General features: G+C 42.3%; 1 pseudogene; it reads right to left on the reverse strand.

The window, feature by feature from the left end:
• Positions 1 to 11,668: 11,668 nt before the first annotated feature.
• The window catches only part of LOC135472429 (deleted in malignant brain tumors 1 protein-like), a 55,452-nt pseudogene continuing 48,236 nt past the window's right edge, over positions 11,669 to 18,884 (reverse strand).

Below are 18,884 nucleotides of genomic sequence, written 5' to 3' on the forward strand. Positions count from 1 at the left end.
GGTATCTGCCATATGGCCACAACCGCGATGACATTTCTCTGTTGTATCTGCAATATGGCCACAATCCCAGTGACATGTCTCTGTGGTATCTGCCATATAGCTACAGCCAAGGTGACATTTCTCTGTGGTATCTGCTGTATGGCCACAACCCCAGCGACATTTACCTGTGGTATCTGCTATATGGCCACAAACCCAGTGACATTTCTCTGTAGTATCTGCTATCTGGCCACAACCCCAGTGACATTTCTCTGTGGTATCTGCTACATGGTCACAGCCCCAGGGACATTTCTCTGTGGTATCTGCTATATGGCTACAGCCCGAGTGACATTTCTCTGTGGTATCAGCTATATGGTTACAGCCCCAGTGACATTTCTCTGTGGTATCTGTTATATGGCCACAACCCCAGCGACATTTCTCTGTGGTAACTGCTATGAGGCTAAAGCCCCAGTGACATTTCCATGTGATATCTGCTATATTGCCAGCTCCCCCAGTGACACTTCTCTGTGGTATCTGTTATATGGCCACAACCCCAGTGATATTTCTCTGTGGTATCTGTTATATGGCCACAACCCCAGTGATATTTCTCTGTGGTATCTGCTATATGGCCACAACCCCAGTGACATTTCTCTGTGGTATCTGCTACATGGCCACAACCCCAGTGACATTTCTCTGGTATCTGCTACATGGCCACAACCCCAGTGACATTTCTCTGTGGTATCTGCTATATGACCACAATCCCAGTGACATTTCTCTGTGGTATCTGTTATATGGCCACAACCCCAGTGAAATTTATCTGTGGTACCTGCTATATGGCTACAACCCCAATAACATTTCTCTGTGGTATTTGCTATATGGCTAAAACCACAGTGAGGCTTCTCTGTAGTATCTGTTATATAGCCACAACCCCAGTGACATTTCTCCGTGGTATCTGCTATATGGCTACAGCCCCAGAAACAATTCCATGTGGTATCTGCTATACAGTCACAACCCCAATGATATTTCTCTGTAGTATCTGCTATATGGCCACAACCCCAGTGACATTTCTCTGTGGTATCTGCTATATGGCTATAGCCCCAGTGACATTTCTCTATGGTATTTGCTGTATGGCAGCAACTACAGTGACATTTGTCTGTAGTATCTGCTATATTGCCAGCCCCCCAGTGACATTTCTCTGTGGTATCTGCTATATGGCCACAACCCGAGTGACATTTCTCTGTGGTATCTGCTATATGGTTACAGCCCAGTGACATTTCTCTGTGGTATCTGTTATATGACCACAGCCCGAGTGACATTTCTCTGTGATATCTGCTACATGGCCACAACCCCAGTGACATTTCTCTGGTATCTGCTACATGGCCACAACCCCAGTGACATTTCTCGGTGGTATCTGCTATATGACCACAATCCCAGTGACATTTCTCGGTGGTATCTGTTATATGACCACAACCCAGTGACATTTCTCTGTAGTATCTGCTATATGGCTATAGCCCCAATAACATTTCTCTGTGGTATTTGCTATATGGCCACAACCCCAGTTACATTTCTCTGTGGTATCTGCTATATGGCTACAGCCCCAGTGACATTTCTCTGTGGTATCTGTTATATGACCACAACCCCAGTGACATTTCTCGGTGGTATCTGTTATATGACCACAACCCCAGTGACATTTCTCTGTGGTATCTGTTATATGACCACAACCCCAGTGACATTTCTCGGTGGTATCTGTTATATGACCACAACCCCAGTGACATTTCTCTGTGGTATCTGCTATATGGCTACAGCCCCAGTGACATTTCTCTGTGGTATCTGTTATATGACCACAACCCCAGTGACATTTCTCGGTGGTATCTGTTATATGACCACAACCACAGTGACATTTCTCTGTGGTATCTGCTATATGGCTACAGCCCCAGTGACATTTCTCTGTGGTATCTGTTATATGACCACAACCCCAGTGACATTTCTCGGTGGTATCTGTTATATGACCACAACCCCAGTGACATTTCTCTGTAGTATCTGCTATATGGCTATAGCCCCAATAACATTTCTCTGTAGTATTTGCTATATGGCCACAACCCCAGTTACATTTCTGTGTGGAATTTGCTATATGGCTGCATCCACAGTGACATTTCTCGGTGGTATCTGCTATATGGCCACAACACCAGAGACATTTCTCTGTCGTATCTGTTATATGGCCACAACCCCAGTGACATTTCTTTGTGGTATCCGCTGTATGGCTATAGCCCCAGTGACATTTCTCTGTGGTATTTGCTATATGGTTGCAACCACAGCCAAAAATGTCACTGGGGCTGTAGCCATATAACTGATACAACATAAAAATGTCGCTGGGGTTGTGGCCATATAGCAGAAACCACAGAGAAATGTCACTGTGGTTGTGGCCATATAGCAGAAACCACAGAGAAATGTCACTGTGGTTGCAGCCATATAGCAAATTCCACAGAGAAACGGGAAATTTTCTTTAATTTCATTTTTTCTCATTGAATTGAATTTTTACAGACCATCAAATATATTGCGGGAATCGATAACAATTTCTTCCTAACTTGCTGTGGGTTTCCCCCGGGATGTGCCCGGTTTCCTCCCATCACAATGCTGGCCGCCGTCGGATAAGTGAAATGTTCTTGAGTGCGGCGTAAAACACCAATCAAATAAATAAATAAATCCTAACTTGATGTTCCCCTAAAATGCTCCGCCATATGTACGTGGCAACTGTTGTAAAAGGATGCAGCGTGCGGATGGGAAAACCTCGACCTCTGTCCGTTTGCTCACCACATAATGCTGAAATATACTGAACAAAAAAAGAGAAACTTCACATTTGGAGACAATGAGAAATAAACAAGTATATCTCAAGTCCTAAAATGTTGACTCGTTTTACGATCGGAACGCCTACCAGTAACTCACTGCTTAGGGGGGGGGGCGCATCTGCCATGACCATACAAGTAACCCATAATCCAAAAAGGCAATGCCACACCACACACAGCTGTTTTGACTCGAAATTTCCTGCAAAATGCGAGTATTGACGTCATGAAGTGGCCATCGAGATCACCAGACCTCAATCCCATCGAATACGTATGGGATGTTCTTGAAAGAAGTCTTCTTGCCTTGAGACGTCAACCCCAAAATATATGTTGGTACAGCAGTTTTCTAATGCGGTGGTCACGGGCTTTAGGCAGTCAATGACACCATGTTGCCTTACGGATAAGAATGCGAGACGGGTACTCACGCGGTACTGAACAAACTCCAATACAGATTGCTAGCCCCTGTGAAATCAAGAAGTGATCCCATCATTCTGATGTTGACTGTGGGGATTGCACCTTAATGCCTTGTGCTGTTTGTTTACGCTCATTACGTCATAATCCAAATTCTTCGACCAGCCACACACTTTATTCTATATGGGTATATTTGTAAAAAAAAAGTGACACATGTGAAGTTTCTGTTTCTTGTTCAGTACATTCTCGTGTACCCGTAAAACATCGAATGAAATAAGTAAATAAATAAAAATTATCCGCGTGCTAAACCGTACTGTTTAAACTGAAATGCCTTTCCACCTGTGGAAATAAATAAGTAAATATATAACGGTTGTATATTTAAAAATGCTGATAATACCCTCGGGGAAGTGGAAGTGGAGAGGGGGGGTTAACGTATTTAGTTGTGCTTATTTGTATGTGTCAACATGTTTATCCATTACATGATAAAAAGTAAAAGCCATTTCGGAGCTACGACGTCCATACCCATCAATAACTGCAGAAAAATGGACCACCATGACTGGGATAAATCATGGATACCTCATTTCCCTTGACACTGCCATTTTTTGTTCCCGTCAATTTTACCCTAAGATGTGTTATTGTAATTTAATCATAATTTGGCACTTGGTCCGTGCTATTGCCAATTATTGGGGCAAGATCAAGCCAATCAAGTTTTCAATACCAGTTCCGATCAGCAATTTTACCATTCCGCTGCTCTCAGGGTCTCGGTATGGAGAGGACGGCGTTGGCGGTTATTTGTTAGGTCTCACATGAATCTGATTGATATTTATTATCATGGAAATCATTTTCTAAAGCGTACTTTGACTTACATGTATTCTACATCAGTTAGTGGTTTACCGCGAAACTTTGATTTTCCCCACCCGCAATACAATGACAGCCATCGTATAAGTGACAAATTCTCAAGTACAGTATTAACAATAATAAAAAACAAGAAAAAAAAAACCCAAACTGACGAGCATGTAGATTTTTAAAAAATGCACATGACGATCAAGAATAAGAAGTTAATCCTAAACAACAACGACAACAGCACCATCTTCCCGTAAATGAAACACGATGGTGTGTTTATGCGGCTGGAGTATCTTCTGCAGCCTGACAGTGGTAACACTATTCGCACTCCTCTTTCTCCCTTCATGACTCATTTGCGCTTCAAAAACATCGGTGGAAGAAATATGACTATGTATAGTGTTCCAACTTCTGACCTTTTCACGCCAACATCTTAAGTGCAGTAGTGAAAGTTCTCAGAGCGGTTATTCCTCAGATTTCTAAAGACCGGTCGATGATTTATACTATACACCTGTCCAGAAACACTGTCATACTATCACTGACATAAATCATGTATATAAACATAGAAAATAGCGGGATACGGAATGAACTGAAAGGTAAAAGAGTCCTCCTTTTACACTGGAGGCTAGGGGTACATCAGCCCAGTGATACTATGACTTTAATATAGTAAATCCTAGAAGGTGGGCCTATTACCTCACTTGGTGCCCCGCATAAATCGATAGATCAAGCATTGTCCAGCTCACTGTCAGTATACCAGTCCACAGTGAATTGTGGCTATAACATTGCATTGTAGTCAAGCAGCACCAAACAACATGCCGTTTATGTGAAATACAGTATTGTGCAGAACCACTGCCGGTTACTCAGCCAAGAAGTCTGTCTGGAGTTCTTAATACACGTCCAAGAAATTCCCTTTGCCGCTGACCTGATTATGGCATCTTTCAATCTTGGAGCGTACGTGCCTGACGCTAGCATACGTTCCGTCTGCATTGCTAGCCTTAAATGCTGTGGTCATCTTCGGATAATTGAATTGCGGTCAAAAGGGGGCGAGTCGATGAGCAGATCCCTGTTCGGTTTTGGATATGGTATTCTGATTGATTCAATTTTCACCCCAGACGCCCTGGATAATCTTGATCAAAGAGGGAAGATAATGACAGAACTCTAGGGCAGGGACGATCAATTAACAGCGCAACACCCAAACCGCGCCATCTTCAGGTGAATTACCCACGGGGTAGGGCATTTCCCGATTATGTCTCAAAACGTCGGGCTCAAGAAATATCTGACCATTGTAGTCCACCATGTTTTTACTGACACTAAATCTGGGAAAGGGTCGCTTATATATGTGCAATCCCTTGGTAAACCGACACCATGCACATATTCCAAAATGTCTATAAAGAAATCCCATATGGTCAAAGGACAAACCTGGATCTGATCAGAGCTGTACCAAGACGGGCCGCGAGGACGTTCCTAACGGCGTTGCCAAGTTAAATTTGAGATCACGGCATACGACACCCCGCTAACAGATAGTGTTAAACTGAATTACATCCAGATCCAGCCGAATTATGAGTGAACCTGATGTTGTATGATTGTGATTGGTCAGCGTCTGATATTTAAGTAGATATCCCCTAGCCAGTAAGGCAATATGATAAACCTTTACCAAAATCGAATCCAATGAATTAACATTTGCTCCTGCTCAGCTGTAAAACTTAGTATATATAATTAAATACGTAATTCGAAGTAAAACCAGGGCAGTCACGACAGCGTGGTAGCTTACAACTGGTCACACATAACCGATGTAATACGGCCTCTTGTCAATTTACTTCAGTTAGGGTTTTATCACATGCACAGTTACGATAGCATTAAAATTTATTTATTTATTGGATTGGTGCTATACGCCGTACTCAAGAATATTTCACTTATACAATGGCGGCCAGCATTATGGTCGGAGGAAGCCGGGCAGAGCCCGGGGAAAACCCACGGCCATCCGCAAGTTGCTGACACACCAATAACATTAAAACTATCGTTTTAAATTATTGTAATAATGAGCGTAATACGTTAAAATAAATATTAGTGTTGACAGGACAAGTATTACATAGAAGGAAATATTCGCAGTTGTACCCAAAGCTTTGGTTTCTGCAATTTAATTTTAATTTTAATTATATTTATTTTTCCCCGTCTGCTTTTTGGTTATCTTGTCATCACTGGTGAAAACATAATGCAATGAAGAATCCCAGTATTTCATCGTCTTCCATAAACTCTATTCAGCTGGGCGTTACATTGTACGAAATGCAATGAACCAATTTGGTGCTCAAACTTTATCGATCGACACATGTAGACTGACATATTCAGACCGACACATCCAGACCGACACATGTAGACCGACACATGCAGACCGACACTTGCAGACTGACACATCCAGGCCGACACATCCAGGCCGACACATGCAGACCGACACATGCAGACCGACATATGCAGACCGACACATCCTGTCCGACACTTGCAGACTGACACATCCTGTCTGACACATCCTGATCGACACATGCAGACCTACACTTACAGACTGACACATGCAGACCGATACATGTAGACCGACACATACGGACCGACACAGATCGACACTTGCAGACTGACACATCCTGACAGAGACCGTCACATGCAGGCCGACACTTGCAGACTGACAAATGCGGACCGACACATGCAGACCGACACTTTCAGACAAACACATACAGACTGACAAATGCGGACCGACACATGCGGACCGACACTTTCAGACAAACACGTACAGATCGACACGTGCAGAGCTACACGAGCCGATCAACACATACGGACAGACACATTCAGACCGACACTTGCAGACCAACACATCCAGACCGACACATGTAGACCGACAAATGCAGACGGACACATGTAGACCGACACGTGCAGACCTACATATGCGAAACGACACTTCCAGACTGACACGTGCAGATGGACACGTGCAGACCGACACATGCAGACCGACATATGCAGACCAACACGTCCATTCAGAACGAAACGTGCAGACTGACATATGCGGACGGACACTTCCAGACCAACAAATGCGGACCGACAGGTACAAACCAACACATGCAGACCGACGCATGCAGACTGACACATCCAAATCGACACATCCAGACGGTCACAATGGGTAGGTGGTTGATCTGAAATAAATTCCATTCTTCATCTATCGACCCTATAATGTATCATAGGCCTTTATTTTATACATTGAGACATGTCTCCTTATATTTGAATGGTTTTGAAGGGCATTGCTCAAACCTCTGCAATGCGAGAAAAAATGAGTGACATTTTGGCATGGAAAACGTCAAATTTGTCCACATAAGGTACGTTGTGGTCTCGGGGGTGATTGGTTTGGCTTGCCCTATCAATAAGCGTGTTTTTCCGTTCCTAAATCTGTAGCTTGTAAGACAGATCTTCTAAGAAATAGGTGGACTTAACCCTAGTGATTTGATGGCAGTAGATTGACGGTAACCGCCCAATTCTTGCCCCACCCACTTCCCTCACCCGGAGACCTTGGCGGTTACAGACATCATTGATTAGGCCCACATGTACCCTGACAACATTCCCTGACAGATCCCGTTCATGTACCAGCCGTGTAGAAAGACAAGACGGCAGTTAATAACAAATGTTATACACACTCAGCCACACTACACACGTATCTGTCTGTCAACCTGTCTACACGTACGCCTATACATAAGACGTGTTCGTGATTTTGGGTATACACGACATGTACACGCACGCCTATACACAAGACGTGTTCGTGATTTTGGGTATACACGACATACACGTACGGCTATATACTAGAATTGTTGATCATTTTGGGTATACACGACATACACGTACGCCTATACACAAGACCTGTGTCAATAATAACCAGGAATAGGTTAATGATTCGAGATTACGAGGGTATACACGACATACACGTACGCCTATACACAAGACGTGTTGATCATTTTGGGTATACACGACATATATGTACGCCTATACACAAGACGTGTTGATGATTTTGGGTATACACGACATACACGCAAGCCTATACACAAGACGTGTTGATGATTTTGGGTATACACGACATACACGTACGCCTATACACAAGAAATGTTGATGATTTTGGGTATACACGACATACACGTACGCCTATACACAAGCCGTGTTGATCATTTTGGGTATTCATGACATACACGTACGCCTATACACAAGACGTATTGATCATTTTGGGTATACACGACATACTTGTGTGTCAATAATAACCAGGAATAGGTTAATTCGAGATTACGAGGAACAAATAGTTCAACATTTGAAAAAGAGTTTTGTAGTGTGCTATACATTTGGTGAAGTAGCTGATGAAGTGCGACTCTCCTTGGCATTTCATGAGGTGATAATCACCGAGGAATAAAGTCCAGTAAATTAAACTAAACAATTAATCAACGACTGCGATGCTGTATAAAACAGTCCTACGTCAGGTTCCTGGGAAACAGTTGTGCTTTACTCAAGATACTCCAATGTCACACAGCAACCTGTGGATGGTCTTGGGCATCCCCGGGCTCTGCATAAACATGACAGCTGTCATATAGGTGAACAAGTCTTGAGCAATAAGTTAAACACCTGTCAAACACATAAATACATTTATGTTTAATTTTATGTCTACAAGACGTAAATGCTAGGTCTGTTGTTAATAGCGCAAGACAGCAAGAATTTATGAACTCACTAAAGGCTTGTTCTCCTTTTATTTATTTAACTATGGTGTTAACAATATATTCATGCAATATAAGTACAGCATTCTTCCAGTTTCATGTCTTATATATAGGCGTTAGAATAAAAACCTTGAGGCCGTATTTCACAGTGTAGGGTGTTTCACGCTGTCGTCGCTGCTCTGGTTTTGCTCTGTATGCTGCACGTCTATAATTATATTGCATATTTAGAATACTTGCGGTCAGAGCATTAAATGGACCACGAAGGGTAAATACGAATCTAGGTGTCAAAACAGACATTCGTATACCAGTCATCAACCTTAATGGCTGTTCCAGGTCAATAAGAGCAAGGTCAAATTCCAAAATTACGTTCAACACACACTACTAAAAATGTGAAAGTATAGAAATTGAGAGCAGTTAACACTTGATGATGTCAGTGATCATGGAAACCTGCAAAGAATGAATTTTGTAGGAGATTGAATGAATTCAGCATGAGATTCGTGTAGGAGGTTATTGCAGTTCAGAAGTTGTCCATGATCAAAGTATTTGTCTCACACAATCATAATCTGCTGAGGAGAATGATGATTTCATGTTAAAAGTAAACGTAGTGTTTAAATGCTGGTCGGTATTTTCACACTTACATGTCACACATACATACGTTCATTTTGTGTATGCATCTGTCACATATCGGACTGTAAATACAACATAACAGTAAGAGAAGTCAATACGCTGTTGATGTTAGTTCGACAACGGTCACCCTAAGATATCCATTCCAAGGGAGGCAATTCATGAACCACACATAGATTCCAATCGGCTGAATTGTGTCCCCTTATTATCCCTGCGTCAATAATGCGCCGAAATATTGGTATTTTGCTCTAATCTGTTTTATCTTGTACATGGTGTAATTGAACAGTTCAGGTTCTCAAATAATTGTTTGCTACAGCACAACGTTTTGACTGCATTGCCTTGTGTTCTAATTAGGCCTACACTGCGTCATTTCATTTGAATAATTTTGACGTCACTTGGAACATTGAAGTATTCGTATTGAAATTTAGGACGCAGAGTTTAACATTATGAATTAGAAAACTATTTAACTGTATCTCTTTGCAATAATATGGCCATCTTACCTATGGGTAGAGCTAGTGGTTTTAGGTGTCACTATCGGGAGACAATTTTCATAGTGACCAAGCGTGATTTTTAACAAAAAGTCAACACTAGCTCAAACGAATGTACACATCGAGAAAGCATTTCAAAGAAAGTTTAAAAAGCGTTTTTTTTTTTTGGTGGGGGGGGGGGGGGGGGGTAACACAATTGAGATACCGCAATTCAAAGTAAGTAAAACCGCTTATACTGAGACATTCGAAAGCACTGCCATGATATCAGATTTAACCATTCAGGCGCAAGTAATTTCTACAATTCGAGGATATATCCTTCTAACCAAATGTAAGTGACATCGTGTTTCGGGTTCCTCTCACATGACTCAGTTGATGTCATAAGAATTCTTGATTAAAAGTAGATTCACAGAGCTACATCAAAAATGTATTTGGCCGGTTAGGTCTGTTTCCACTCCTCTTTCGAAATACAGACACCATGATGTTGTAATGATGAAGTATACCTCAACCCCTTCCTGCCCCCAAACTAGGCAAGGAAACCTATCAGTCTACACCAACAATCTGTGGTTAAACACTGGACATTATTATGATTTACATGTAAACTGTCTGCATATCTGTTCCATCATTTTTTACCACTCAGGTAATGTTCTGTCGACAATGACATGACACACTTGCCACACCACTCAGGTAATGTACTATCGACAATGACATAGCACACTTGCAACACCACTCAGGTAATGTTATATCGCCAATGACATGACACACTTACCACACCACTCAGGTAATGTTCTGTCGACAATGACATGACACACTTGCCACACCACTCAGGTAATGTTCTGTCGACAATGACATGACACACTTGCCACACCACTCAGGTAATGTTCTATCGACAATGACATGACACACTTGCCACACCACTCAGGTAATGTTCTATCGACAACGACATGACACACTTGCCACACCACTCAGGTAATGTTCTATCGACAATGACATGACAAACTTACCACACCACTCAGGTAATGTCCTGTCGACAATGACATGACACACTTACCACACCACTCAGGTAATGTTCTATCGACAATGACATGACACACTTACCACACCACACAGGTAATGTACTATCGACAATGACATGACACACTTACCACACCACTCAGGTAATGTTCTATCGACAATGACATGACACACTTGCCACACCACTCAGGTAATGTTCTATCGACAATGACATGACACACTTCCCTCACCACTCAGGTAATGTTCTATCGACAACGACATGACACACTTGCCACACCACTCAGGTAATGTTCTATTGACAATGACATGACACACTTATCACATCACTGAGGTAATGTTCTATTGACAATGACATGACACACTTACCACACCACTCAGGTAATGTTCTATCGACAACGACATGACACACTTGCCACACAACCAAGTCTAAAGTTGAGACTGCGCCAACATTGCGTGTGTCTAAAGTCGAGACTGCGCAAACATTGCGTGTGTCTAAAGTTGAAACTGCGCCAACATTGCGTGTGGCTAAATTTGAGACTGCGCCAAGACTATCTAGCAAATTAGCCAATGACGAATTTACGTCGGTCATTGCACTAATGAATGTCGTGCAGAAGAGTTTTCCGGCACTCATGACCATGAAAGTAGGAAACCGAAGAGAAATGATGTACAAAGCTAATGTTTACGTCAGGTACTTGACAAACCTCTTGACTCCATGTCTCATTCGAACTAACGAAAACTGAATGTTGTGAGCATAAATACAACAGAATAATAAAATGTAACCAAAACTTATATCAATGAAGTATCACACATTTTGTATTGACATTTTCTCGGTTGGACACAATAAAAACAGTCACGACATTACTCATCAAAACGACGAACTTGAGACACAGTTATACTATCAATGGCAGTACGACACTGCTTGGAAAAGTTTAAACAACATGAGTCCAATTTTATTCTGGTGATACTAAATTATCAACCAGCAACAATTACATCGAAAATGAGAATGTCAATGGTAAATGTCTTTGTTAAACAAAATATAACTCTAAATAACAACGAGCGAAAACAAACAAACAAACACACAATAAAAGCTAATGGCTGACCATGAAGCAAAGCTACAGCGAGAAATAAAATAGCACACACTTTTTTGGACATGACAAGTCGTTCGATTGGGGTTTCTGTTTCCGCGGGTGGTTTCTGCACGGATCTTTTCAAAACTCAGATCTATGGATAAATAGATCCTGCATTTAAAGATCGGAGGCTCACAAGCCATTTCGCCTTACACGTGTATCAACGTAGGGTATTTCCCACGTTATGTCAATAGCACAACCATGACGAGTATCACTGCTTTGTCAGTTAATTTATCTGCCCATGAATGCACACAACAAAGTTGGAAGTAGCTTGTAAATCATGACGGAAAGAACAATGTTAAATCCGTGATTATTGATATGTTGGAAGGAGGACATATTCTTAAACGTGCAGAATATTACCCAGAGCTACACTGCTGTGTTTATATGTTTGAATCATGTAATAGGCCTACAAAGTGCAGGGAAATGACTTCATAGGCCTGGAGGTCGACAAGGAGTGCCTCAAGTTATGCTCTTAAGTGATTTATTTATGTTTAATGTCTAGACAGACGGTTACAAAATACAGCACATTTGCTTAATCACAATATAATATAAAAAGTATACATGTTAGCAAGTACAAAAACCAGAGTCAAATACGCAGATTGGCGTTTACTCCATACCAGGTTCTCCGCAAGTATCAAAGAGTTTAGAAATATGAAACAAAATAACATTACGTACAACATAAAAAAGATGATTAATATTCCTATTTGAATACCTAATAATATTCATATATCCCAGCGTAAAATATGTAAATGTCCCACAAGCAAATGAAATCTAATGATACCGATTTCACATGCAACTTCGCTTTCGTTTGTAATCGTATCTAAAATACAGGGATCACAGAGAATGTATAAAAGTTTCAAAAATCTATATTTCTTCTCTGGAATGACGTGTAACGAATACAATATGCTACAGTCCAACAAAAATACCAAAATAGTATAATAAACATTATGTCCAGAGGATTTACAATTATAACCTTTGCATAGATCTGAATTTGGAATATACATGCACCATAGAAATTATGCCCTAAACAATTCTCATCTTGATTTACTTTTAATCAGCACATATCTGAACCATCCCGTGAAGTGTTACGCAACACTATCCCCCTTATCAACCGACACTTGTACTGAATTTGGCATGGCTACTTCGTCCCGTTCTGGTAAAGTAATGTCAATCGTTCCATCTCCGGCGCCAGCCGCAGTCTCTGAATACAGAGGGTTATCAAAGCCGACAGAGTTGTCTACCCCATGGTTGCTGGGCTGTAGCTGAGAGTTGTAGATGTCGCTGCTGTTACCATTGGCGTAACCCAAGGCTCCGTTTCCGTTCATCCCGGAGTTAGTCTGGCCACCTTCAAGTGGTATATCATACAAGTTATTAGCTCCATACGACACAGCCTCCTCATTAGACTTGAAATGAACGTTTTTGTCGAAGCGTTCGTGTTTAAACTGGTTCTTGGGACTCCGTTTGTACCGATAGATGGCCAGAACGACGATGATAACACAGAGCAAGATAAGGACGGGAACAACAATGGCCGCCGCGATGCTCGATGTGTTGAGACCAGTCGACGTACTGGTTCCGGGTTTCTGTGATACAGTTATATTAGCAGACGTCGTAGGCAGCATTGTTGTTGTTGTTGTCTGAGATACTGAACTGGTAGATTTAGTTGTGGGAGTTGTTGTTTTTGAGACGGGTTGATTAGTCGTTGGTTTCCGCGTAGGTCTATTTGTCTGTGTTGTTGTTGTTGTAGTCGTTGTCGTTGTTATATAAGTGATTTTCTTGGATGTCACTGCCGGTACTGTAGAGGACGCTGTGGTAGATGGTGTTGTCAGCGTACCTACAAAAGCGGAAACAGCACAGAATAACTACCCTGCATATATTTCTTACTTGACCTAATTACCCTCGAGTTGTGCGTTGAAGCGACATACTGTAACAACGAGCGGCTAACTGAACTTCATAATAAATTTAAGAATAGCCCTACAACTATCCCCTATCATTCACTTCACTTGTGAGCTAAGTCCTTCTGAGTTTCATGCTGAAAAGGAGTCTCCATGTTTAAATCTTCTACCCTGACAATGTCAAACAGCAGTAATGATCGGAAAAGCTAAACAACAGTACTGATCGGAAAAGCCAAACAATAGTACTGATCGGAAAAGCCAAACAACAGTAATGATCATAAAAGCCTAACAGCAGTAATGATCGGAAAAGCCATACTGCAGTAATGTTTGCATAGTATTGCTACACAAAACAATGAAATTGTGCGGGAAGAATCCAATCACAAAAGATAAACGGATTTACCTGAACACTCCACGCCGGCATCTTCGTAATGCTGACAGTTGTGCACACCTAGTCCACGATTCTCACAGTCCTGTAGCCGAGTTTCATTACCTTTACACTTGACGTTGTCGTACCAGATCGACCCGGTGCCAGCACCGAAAGCGGCTCTATTCCTCGCCTTACCCACGGCATAACCGAGGTAGCGACAGACCACTGTGGCGTCTTTATCGTCCCACAGATCATCGCAGACTGTGCCCCACTTGTTCGGGCCCTGGACGTACACCTCCACACGCCCTTGGGACACATTCTGACCGTTCACCAGACGAATTTCAGTCACGTCTGTAGACAAAGGTATCAGTGAGTAACAAATGAAAAGATTAAAATTTAAACACGCATTTAATGAAGTAAAATAAATCAGCGCGTTTCACGAACTGATCACGCTCGAATAACAAATTTATCACAGTGAAGAGTAGTTGAGGACAACCTATCTTGGATTAATACTGGTACTTCAGCCAATGTATGCTGTGTTTTCACGAACGCTTAGTCGTTACGAAACCGAAACCGACGTCATGACTGACACGATGAGCACAGGCCCCGCCCCAGGAAATTGGGTGAGCTGAGAGAAAGTACTTGCCGTATGGAGCATGGACGGGGTAACTTATAGTAGAGAACATGGACATGAACTTCTCCATATCTATAGTTGTCAAAAAAAGTGGATGACTTACTGAGAGTCTGATTGTAACAACGCACGGCAGCATCTCGTGAATGACTCCTGCAATTTGATGACAAGAAGGTGGTGTTCCACCCCGCACTCAAGCATGACATAAGACTGTCCTCTGTCCCTTTACAGAAGAAACCATTCACCCAGATAGGGCCACTCCCTCCCCGGATTTCCCCCCGGGGCAACGCTTGTCCGTCCACATACCCCATGTAACGACATATCACTTTGGCATCCGGCTGATTCCAAGCATAATCACACACTGTACCCCATATACCATCGTGTGAGATTTCCACACGACCACTAGACTCGTCATCTCCGTCTACCATGCGATATGCAATACCTAGAAGACAAGCAACAAATTCTGCAAGGTCTTTCTCCAAAGGGAGCAGAAGATATAGCAAGGCTATATATTTCACAGTTATATTTTATATAGTTATAGTTAACAAATTTATCACAGTGAAGAGTGGTTATAGTTATATTTCACAGGTAAGTTGTGTCGCCAAAACTTAATCACCTGTAAACAGAAGCCTGCAGAAAAATAAGGAATGGGTCAAAGCCGTTGTCATATAATCGTATAGACATTCTGTTACATTATCGGACATTCGCACCACATTCGCTTTCTTTGACCCCTATGAAACCCCTTAAATAAAGCATAGCCAATATGAGCAATAGAACAAAAATATTTACAAATATTGTACGGGCAGATATAGTGTAACCAGGTAAGGCTATTGGCTTCAACACTCATACCTGATGAGTTGTAACACAGAGCCCCAGCATCATTGTCACCATATTTACAGTTGTACTGATCGCCCCATGGTTGACTCTGGCACTTGTCCAGACTCGGTTCTGTGCCTGTACAGGTCACATTACTCATGACGAACGGCAAGGAATTCTTCACAATGTGGAGATAAACAGAGCCACCCGTATATCCTAGTGATTTGCACGTGACGTTCGCTGCAGCCTCGTTCCAGCCAGCCATACATACGCGTCCCCAGATTCCCTGTACCTTTGCTTCAAGGATTCCGTGATACTGGCCTGACAACCGATCGGCGGACAGGCGCAATTCAAACCCTGCAAAAATTAGGAAGATATTCTTGTTTATCATTTATAATTGTTGTGGCTTCGTCAATAAATACCAGATTCTCGAAGCCGTTAAATATTTCGAGGGTGGTTGAAGTAGTTGAAGGTGTAAGTCAAATTATCTCTGAAACCGACTAAAGCCATAGGTTTATGGTAAGACACAGCAACAAGGAATGTGTTGGCGTATTCTCATTGAATCTAAAATTATTCCGGAATTGCAGGGACAAACAAGGCTTTGTATATACAGCTTACCTGTGTGCTCTATGGGTTTGTTACTGCAATAGGCTGAAGCATAAGCCCCAGTGGAACAGTTGCTGGAGTACTCTATCTTACAGTCCGAGATAGTCGAGGCGAAGTTCCCACAGATGATACTTGAGACTCCAATGTCGCTGGTAATCTTGCCATAGCCTGATCCAGGCACCGCCTTTCCGTCTATGAAGTTCAGGGTGCGACAGGCTATCCTAGCGGCCAGGTCCGACAACCCAGTGTCACACACTGCCAGCCAACTGTTGTTGTGGTATATTTCCAAGCCTCCCATCGTTACATTAGGACCACGTGACAGACGAACTGAAAGGAGAGTTTCAAAACAATTAATTCAGCGATACTCGCAAAATCTGTCACATTGCTCATGTCACTCAATATTTTAAGTGAGGTACTTCATACAAATAAATTCAACAATTACTTCCATTCAGTAGTGTTGTGCTTATTAAATGATCATCAAGGGGAATGAGGACATGAGCGACTTAAGGGATTATTAATATCGCATCAATAGTTTTGCAGATAAAAGTGCTGCTCATTATGTAAGATTCATTTACTAGTGAACGGATTAATGTACCATATCGAAACGGACATTCGTATCGATTCCATCAACCAAAATTGGCGTTCCAGGTCAATAATCGCCAGGCCAATTCGCCAAACAACGGTGAAGAGTCACAGATCGAAAATAACCGACTTACTTTTGTCGTAGCAGAAGACACCAGCGTCTTGAGCATGGCTTGAACAACGACCATATAACCAGCGCAGAATCCCATACGGTGCCTCGGAGTAGGAGGTGTTGAATCCTCTGTGAGGACACTGGTGTAGAGAGGACTCGTTGCCTTTACACTGAAGATGACTTAACCAAATCGGACCAGAACCGCGGCCATATTTGGCTTCGCGCATGGAAGCACCACCCGAGTAGTTGAGATAACGACAGAAGACGTCCGCTTCCCGGCTGTCCCAGTAAGAGTCGCACACCGTTCCCCAAATACTGCCAACTGCTATCTCTACCCTTCCGTACGTATCTCCACCGGCCAAACGATATTTAATACCTGTGCAAAAGAAACTTGTTCAGAAATATGTTGGTAAAATAAATGGTTCACGAATGTTGTCGGCTTGGTGAATCTCCTTGATTTATTTATTTGGTTCTCCAGAATATTTCAGGGACTGGCGTTCTGAGGAATATGACCAGATTCGGACTATATGACTGTGGATTTCACCCTGCGACCTCTTTGTCCAATGGCTACTGGATCCCTCTACCTACTCTAATACCTATCCAAGTTGGTGACAGAGAGGTCTTCACAGAACACAGATTAAGTGGTCCAGATCAAAGAGGGATAGTGTAAGATTTATCACTTAGAACAGACGTGTAATGGGAACAGGAAGCGTGTTCCCAGTTCTCACTGCGTCCACTGTCTGTGATAGCACAAAGAGTGAGTGGGATGCAGCCACACGGTGGCAAACAGATATATGAATGGTTCATACATATTTTATAGTTATTGTCTTTGTTTTTCTCTTTTTGCATAATGACAGGTGACCTCTTTTTGGATATCAGGCATTATGGCAAAGGGGAATTAGGTCGTTTGGGATTTTATTCTTTATTTCCCCAAGGTTTTGTTTTATACTTTGTATCAGTAGTCTCCTAATGTATACACCAGGAAAGGTACCTACCACTGTCGTTGTAACATAACACCGAGGCTACGTGGTATTTGGAGCAGTTGCCATGTGTCATGGATCTGTCAAAGGCACAATCCGACAGCCTGGCCTCATCGCCCGTGCAGTTGAAGCCACCTGCCCAAAAAGGTCCACTGGCAGACGCAGGCACTGACAATCCAGAATTGGAATGGTAGTAAGCCACACCACCTGGGTAGCCCTTGCTACGACAAAACACTTGGGCGTCGGTATCATCCCAGTCATTACTGCAGATGCGCCCGCTGATGTTGTACCGGGAAACAACGATCTGTCCGCTATTGACATCGTCGTCATCTAGGTCAAAGTTGTAACCTTCAAAAACAAAGGTAGAGAGGATTATAGCTTCAGTTGTTAAACTAAAATTTATGACATTCACACACACTGGTACAGGGAAGTGTGGCTCCAGTTATGAAACTTATTAATTGTACTACAGAGTATGTCTGAATTCATTATATTTCGATAGATGTTTACAACAAGCCTTTTTTATCTCGTAATTTAATGCCGTGAAAACGAACACTATTTGGCTTCGTAAACTGCAGATACTATATTGTTCCACATTACAGAGACATTCTTGGACTCCATTGGTCAATACACGGTCACATGATGTCACGCAACTCATGATGTATACTGACAACGCGCTCAAGTCAAGCAACATGGCGTTCACAAAGTAATATCCGAAGGCTTTTCCTATGTGGTTTTACTTTACCGCAGTTAACTTTGCCCCTGAAGTCTGCTTGTTTGTAAAGTGAACAACCACATGGTGCCTAGCTCTGATGTCGACGTACTAAATCAGCGATTTAAAGTGCCACCTGAGCAGC

This window comes from Liolophura sinensis, chromosome 8 (assembly GCF_032854445.1).
Source record: "Liolophura sinensis isolate JHLJ2023 chromosome 8, CUHK_Ljap_v2, whole genome shotgun sequence".
Taxonomy (NCBI): domain Eukaryota; kingdom Metazoa; phylum Mollusca; class Polyplacophora; order Chitonida; family Chitonidae; genus Liolophura; species Liolophura sinensis.